The sequence below is a fragment of the Arachis ipaensis genome, chromosome B01 (assembly GCF_000816755.2).
Source record: "Arachis ipaensis cultivar K30076 chromosome B01, Araip1.1, whole genome shotgun sequence".
Lineage (NCBI taxonomy): Eukaryota > Viridiplantae > Streptophyta > Magnoliopsida > Fabales > Fabaceae > Arachis > Arachis ipaensis.
This window is the reverse complement of record NC_029785.2, coordinates 50,770,853-50,778,852: the sequence shown is the minus strand read 5'-3', so window position 1 is coordinate 50,778,852 and position 8,000 is coordinate 50,770,853.

Below are 8,000 nucleotides of genomic sequence, written 5' to 3'. Positions count from 1 at the left end.
GGCCCTTAAATATATCACGGGCCAGTGTGAATGCAGCATCCCAGTTGTCTCATAGCTCAAAAGTTGGACCATGGAATGTTACCCCCATTGAGTAATATTGATTATTTGAGATAAAGCTATGCATAGACTCTTGGGGATGCACGTCGGGGGACAGTCTAAGGACAATTCAGACTTGTCGGGTTGGCTGGATAACCGACAGATGAGCCTTATCAGCCATAGAACAGGCATGCATCATATGCATAATACTTGAATTACTTGCTTGTGCTTTAATTGGGTGTGCCTATATGTATTTGTCATGTTAAATGTTTATTTGTTACCTGCAGTAATTATAACCTTCTTGTGCTTGTCTTTATCTGTGTATTTGTCTGTGAAAATGCATGATGGAGTTGGAGGTATGGAGGAATGGCAGTATGGGACTTAGATTTAAGGTTAAGTTAAGTTAGGTTTAAATGTTCTTAGAAAACCACCTCTTATGGCTTCTGTTTAATACTTTAAGCTCTATAATCTGAGTGTCGGCTTTCTAGGATTGCCTCTGGCATTCCCAGGACCTTATATATTATGTGCGTGGCACCATTACCATACTGAGAACCTCTGGTTCTCATTTCATACTGTGTTGTTGTTTTTCAGATGCAGGTCGAGAGGCACCTCGTTAGGCGTCTGGACTCTTGAAATGGATTGGTTACTAGGTAGTTTTGTTGTACAGTGATGAATATATATGTACTTAGCTTTCTTTCCGCATAACTTATTCTTTTTGATCCTCTTAGAGGTTTATGGAGAGTCAGGATTGTGTATATGTACTTTTGGATTTTGGATATGTATGTATATATGTGTAAATATTTTCCGGCCAGTCTTGACTTCGCAGGCTAAGTTAGGAGCTTGTTATTTTGTATCTTTGGCACTCTATTCCTACTTCTGTTATCATATGTTTAATACTTATGGTTTCCTTAGCACGCAAGTTAACTCATTCCTTGAGCGTTGCGCTTTTATTTCACGATTTGTTTGTTTCCTCTATTCTTCAAGGCTCCTAGCATATTATAATTTTTCTGCTATTATATGTTCTTATTTTATTTTAGAGGTCGTAATACCACACCACCTCTGTTTTACGACTTAAGCGTAAAGTTTAGTGTGGTAGGGTGTTACATTTTGGTATCAGAGCAGTTCGTTCCTATAGAGCCTGAAAGACGGACTGATTGTGCTTCTGTGCATTCTCTGTGTATGTGTTTATGTGCTATTAGGATATCTGACTGATATATATGGCATAAACGTTTGTGAGCATGCATTTGGAACTTAAAGCATTAGTCCTGCGATATTAAGACAGATCAACTTAATATCACTTGTTTAGTGTGTATAAGGACCAAATGTCGACTCGCGGACGCGGTCGCAAGCGAGGTAGAAGTAGGATAGGCACCGTTACTCCTAGCCCGGTAGAGAATGATCCAATAGACTTTATGACTACTCTGGGAAATATGGCTGCTGCTATGCAGGCAACAGCCGAGGGACTGGGTAATAAGATAAACCAGGGTAATCACGGGAACAACAATGATGAGGACAATCCTATGACACTTGCTACATTTCTGAAAGTTCGCCCTCTGACTTTTAGGGGAACCTCAAATCCTATTGACACAAATAATTAGATTCAGACTATGGAAAGGGCGTTGCAGGCTCAACAGGTTCCTGAGGAGCAATGGGTTGAATTTGGAACTTATCAACTGCAAGGTGAGACTCAGTATGGGTGATAAGGGACACGATGTATCCTGCAGGCAGGTGGCGCTGTGATAGTCGAGAGATTGGTTATTTAAGAATCCTATTTTGCTTGATTGTTTTGAGAAGTCAGTATAGTTTATGCCGGAAAGGTCAGAAGCGCCAGTTGTGGTGAATAGTTACTATTTGAACTCTATGATAGTAAACTGTTCTGGGACTGAATGTCAAGGTATTATGTTATTAACTGCGGGAGTGTCAGGTGATGATCAGAGCTCAGAGCAGATTCCAGTTGTAAGTGAATTTCCAGATGTGTTTCCGGATGATATTAATGAATTTTCACCTAACCGAGAGGTTGAGTTTACAATTGAATTAGTGCCTGGAGCCGGTCCAATTTTGATTACTCCTTATAGGATGTCACCTTTAGAAATGACTGAAATGAAGACTCAGCTGGAAGATCTGTTGGGTAAGCATTTTATCTGACCAAGTGTTTCTCCGTGGAGAGCACCAGTGTTACTGGTAAAGAAGAAGGATGGAAGTATGCGCTTGTGTGTCGATTATTGGCAATTGAATAAGATTACTGTGAAGAATAAATATCCACTACCTAGAATCGAGGACCTAATGGATCAGTTACAAGGTGTAGGTGTGTTTTCTAAGATTGATCTACGATCCGGGTATCATCAGATAAGGGTTAGAGATGAAGATATTCCAAAAACTGCTTTCAGGACACATTATGGTCATTATGAGTATACAGTGATGTCTTTTGGGTTAACTAATGCCCCAACAGTATTCATGGATTATATGGACAGGATTTTCTGACCGTATCTGAACAAGTTTTGTTATTGTCTTCATTGATGATATTCTTGTTTATTCTAAGACTGAAGAGGAGCATGCTGATCATTTGCGAACTGTGCTACAAATTCTGAGAAACAGGAAGTTATACGCTAAGTTATCTAAATGCGAGTTTTGGAAGAGTGAGGTAAAGTTTCTCGGTCACGTGGTGAGTAAGCAGGGAATAGCCATGGATCCTGCTAAGGTAGAAGCAGTGATGAAATGGGAGTGATTAACTTCAGTAATAGAGATTAGGAGTTTCCTAAGTTTCGCAGGATAGTATCGGAGATTCATTAAGGGACTTTCATAGCTCGCCTTACCTTTAACTAAGTTGACTAGGAAAGATACGCTTTTTATTTGGACCCAGAGTGTGAATAGAATTTTTGAGCATTAAAGCACAGATTGACTACTGCACCCGTGTTGGTATTGCCTGAATTGAGTGAACCGTTTGAGGTGTATTGTGATGCATCACTGAAGGGTTTGGGATGCGTTCTGATGCAGCACCAGAATGTTGTAGCATACGCCTCACGGCAATTAAGGCCGTATGAGATGAACTATCCGACACATGATTTGGAACTTGCTGTTGTTATGTTTGCTTTAAAGATCTGGAGGCACTACCTCTAAGGCGTTAAGTTTCATGTCTTCTCAGACTATAAGAGTTTAAAGTATCTTTTTTAGCAGAAAGAGTTGAATATGCGTCAGAGGAGGTGGATGGAGCTTCTGAAAGATTATGATTTTGAATTGAATTATCATCCAGCAAAAGCGAACGTTGTGGCAGACGCCTTGAGTCGGAAATCTTTATATGCAGCTTGGATGATGCTTTGGGAAGAAGAATTACTAAAGGCATTTCAAGTTTTGAATTTGGGAATTAGAGAAGAATCTGGAATTTTGTGTTTGAGTTAGTTGCAGATTTCAAGTGATTTTAAATCAGAATTTTTGAAGGCTTATCAAGACAGTGAAGCGTTACGTAAGGTATTACCAGCAATTAAAGAGGGAAAACAGTGAAAAGTGTCAGAAGGATATGATGGTTCTTGGAGGTTCAAGAATCGGATTGTTGTGCCAGATATTGGGACCTGCGACAGAGTATCTTGAAGGAAGCTCATAAGTGCAGATTTTCAATTCATCCAGGGAGCACTAAAATGTACCAAGATCTGAAAGCAATGTTCTGGTGGCCAGGAATGAAGAATGATGTGGCATTACCTGTGTCAAAATATTTAACGCGTCAGAAGGTTAAGATTGAGCATCAGAGACCATCAGGGACCCTTCAGCCTTTAGAGATTCCACAATAGAAATAGGAGAGTATCGTAATGGATTTTGTGATAGGGTTGCCTAGAACCCGATCTGGTTGTGACGCTATTTGGGTATTTGTGGATCGACTAACAAAATCAGCTTACTTTCTTCCTATCCGAATAAGTTGCACAATGGAGGAATTGGCTCGAATGTATATCAAAGAGATTGTTAGGTTGCATGGCGTGCCTTCTACCATTATATCTGACAGGGATCCTTGCTTTACATCAAGATTTTGGGGAGCTTTCCAGCGTGCATTTGGGACTCAGCTAAGCTTGAGTACTGCGTATCACCCTCAGACAGATGGTCAGTCAGAAAGAACTATTCAGACCTTGGAAGATATGCTAAGAGCTTATGTTTTAGACCAGCCGGCGAGCTGGGACCGGTATATGCCATTAGTAGAATTTGCTTATAATGATAGCTATCATGCGAGCATCGGAATGGCTCCATATGAGGCTCTGTATGGTAGAAAATGTCAATCTTCGTTGTGTTGGAATGAAACTGGAGAAAGGAGTTTATTAGGGCCTGAGATGATAGCTGAAACGACTGAGCAAATAAAAAGATTCGTAATCGAATGCTTATAGTCCAAAGCCGTCAAAAGAGCTATGCTGATCAGAAGCGAAAGCTTTTGGAGTTCGAAGAAGGGGAACATGTCTTTTTGAAAGTTACACTAACCACTGGAGTGGGAAGAACCATTAAGACCAAGAAACTGAATTCCTGTTATATTGGACCGTTTGAGATCCTGAAGAGAATTGGGCCAGTGGCTTATAGAATTGCCTTACCACCGTATCTTTCGAATTTACACGACATATTTCATGTGTCACAGCTTTGGAAGTATATTCCTGATGCAAGTCATGTTCTAGAACCAAAACCAATTCAAGAAAGAGAAGATTGAACACTTCCAGTAATTCCAGTGGGAATTGATGATACTAGTATTAAACGATTACGCGGGAAGGAAGTATCATTGGTAAAAGTAGCTTGGATTCGAGCTGGTATCGAGGAACATACCTGGGAGCTCAAAACAGATATGCGAACGGACTATCTACATCTCTTTTTAGGTAACTAGATTTGAATTTTGAGGGCAAAATTCTTTGTTAGGTCGGTAGAATGTAAACCCCGATTAATTAGTAGATAATTAGTCAGTAAATTAGTTTTTAATAAGGAAGATTAGAAATGTGAATATTATATTAAATTAGGGTAGAGCTAATCGAAACGAGAATTTTGACACTAATTTCGAAGAAAACGGTCAAAAATTGGACCGAAAGGACCGAACCAATTGAACCAAACCCGGACCGGACTATTGGTCCAACCGGACCAGCCCATTAAAAAGAGCCACGGGCTCTTCTTTCTCTCATTTCCTCAATGAAGCAGCAAGCTTCCCAGGGAAGAGAAGAAGAGAAATACCCTTACGTTAACTTTCGTACGCCATAACTTCTCCGTCCGAGCTCCGATTGCCGCACCGTTTGCGACTTTTCGTTCACCGCGTCGAGCTCTACGTTTCTACTAGAAAAATTTCATAGGTAACTTGCTATTTCACCTCAGTCTCATCTTTCCCCCAATTTTTGAATTTTGAGTGGGAAGATTGAATTTCTTTGATTTCTGATGTTTTAGGATCCAATTAACTTGAGGGAAACGTTCACTCTTACTTATGTGAAGCTTGGGTAAGGTGAGGATACGATAATTCTATTTTATTTTTATTAAATTTGAGCTTTGAGTATTAAATTGGATATATATGTGTTATAAATGTGTATTAGGTTGTGAATAAATAATTGGAGCTTCAAATTGTGAATACTGGAACTTGGAGGAAGCAGATTAGTTGAGGTTTTAAGGGCTGTGTTCTTTTAGGAAAATTGTCTTGGAATAATACTTGGGAATCGGCTAAGGTATGGTTTAGGTTTCTTGCATTTAATATATAATGTTCTGTGAAAACTTAGGCTAGATGACCATAGGATAAGTTGGAATGCAGGTGTATGTTTAATGTTTAGTAATTTGTCGATGAATATATTTGGTTGAAGTTTATTGGATAATTAGTTATTAATTTTGGATGGTGAATGTTGTTATGTTAATTTGGAGAGAATTATGGTTGAATGTTATTATTGATGAACATGGTTAGTTTGGTGGTTGTTGATTAACTAATGATTTGGTGAATTATTGATTTGAGGTATAACTATTATGGAGGTTGTTGTGATAATGAGGTATTTTGTGTTAGAAGCCTAGGATTTGTGAACTATGATCCTTAGTTGAATTTTGGTTGTTGGATTCGAATATTGTATGAGTATAATTATTTATCTAAGGTAGATTTATTGTGGTGACTGTTATGATGATGAGGAAGGGTATGTTGAATTGAAAAGAATGCAGGTTTGGACCCGAAAAGGGTGGCAAAGTCCGAGTTTTAGAGGAGATACTGCCGAAATTTTATAAAAATTAGAGATTTTGTTTATATGATTATTTAAAAAGATTTAGATTCAAAGGTTATATGGTTTGATTTAGAGTTATTAAGAAAATGAGCATGCTTTAAGTTTAATTCATTTAGAAAAGAATGAATTATGTTTTGAATTCGAACTATTGATGGACGGAATGGGATGTGTGATAATGAAGGATAAGGATTGAATATGATTGATGTATGATGATGAATGAGATGTGATTGAGAATGATGTGGACGTTGATGAATTATAATTGAATTATTTATATGGCTTGAATAATTTAATGATCTGAGATATGAGGTTCCCTGGATTAAGTGTCGTGGCTTGCCACCACGTGTACCAGGTTGAAAACTCGATACTCTGTTGACCCTACGACGTAAGTGTGACCGGGCACTATATAAATTCCTGGGAATGTTACCCCCATTGAGTAATATTGATTATTTGAGATAAAGCTATGCATAGACTCTTGGGGATGCACGTCGGGGGACAGTCTAAGGACAATTCAGACTTGTCGGGTTGGCTGGATAACCGACAGATGAGCCTCTTCAGCCATAGGACAGGCATGCATCATATGCATAATACTTGAATTACTTGCTTGTGCTTTAATTGGGTGTGACTATATATATTTGCCATGTTAAATGTGTATTTGTTACCTACAGTAATTGTAACCTTCTTGTGCTTGTCTTTATCTGTCTATTTGTCTGTGAAAATGCATGATGGAGTTGGAAGTATGGAGGAATGGCAGTATGGGACTTAGATTTAAGGTTAAGTTAAGTTAGGTTTAAATATTCTTAGAAAACCACCTCTTATCGCTTTTGTTTAATACTTTAAGCTCTATAATCTGAGTGTCGGCGTTCTAGGATTGCCTCTGGCATTCCCAGGACCTTATATATTATGTGCGTGGCATCTTTACCATACTGAGAACCTCCGGTTCTCATTCCATACTATGTTGTTGTTTTTCAGATGCAGCTCAAGAGGCACCTCGTTAGGCGTCTGGACTCTTGAAACAGAGTGGTTACTGGATAGTTTTGTTGTACAGTGATGAATATATATGTACTTAGCTTTCTCTCCGCATAACTTGTTCTTTTTGATCCTCTTAGAGGTTTATGGAGAGGCAGGATTGTGTATATGTACTTTTAGGTTTTGGATATGTATGTATATATGTGTAAATATTCTCCGGCCAGTCTTGACTTCGCAGGCTGAGTTAGGAGCTTGTTATTTTGTATCTTTGGCACTCTATTCCTACTTCTGTTATCATATGTTTAATAGTTATGGTTTCCTTAGCACGCAAGTTAATACTCATTCCTTAAGCGTTGCGCTTTTATTTCCCGATTTTTTTGTTTCCTCTATTCTTCAAGGCTCCTAGCATATTATAATTCTTCTGCTATTATATGTACTTATTTTATTTTAGAGGTCATAATACCACACCACCTCTGTTTTACGACTTAAGCGTAAAGTTTAGTGTGGTAGGGTGTTACAGATGAAAATGTAAAACTTTTAGGATAAAATTAAAACAAAATAAAGCTTAGAAATAGTTTTAAAATTTTTGACAAATTTCAAGGACAAAAAATATACTTTTTCCTTAAAATTATAAATAAATTATCTTACCACCACCTCTGACTTAAGCGTAAAGTTTAGTGTGGTAGGGTGTTACAGATGAAAATGTAAAACTTTTAGGATAAAATTAAAACAAAATAAAGCTTAGAAATAGTTTTAAAATTTTTGACAAATTTCAAGGACAAAAAATAAAAAATATACTTT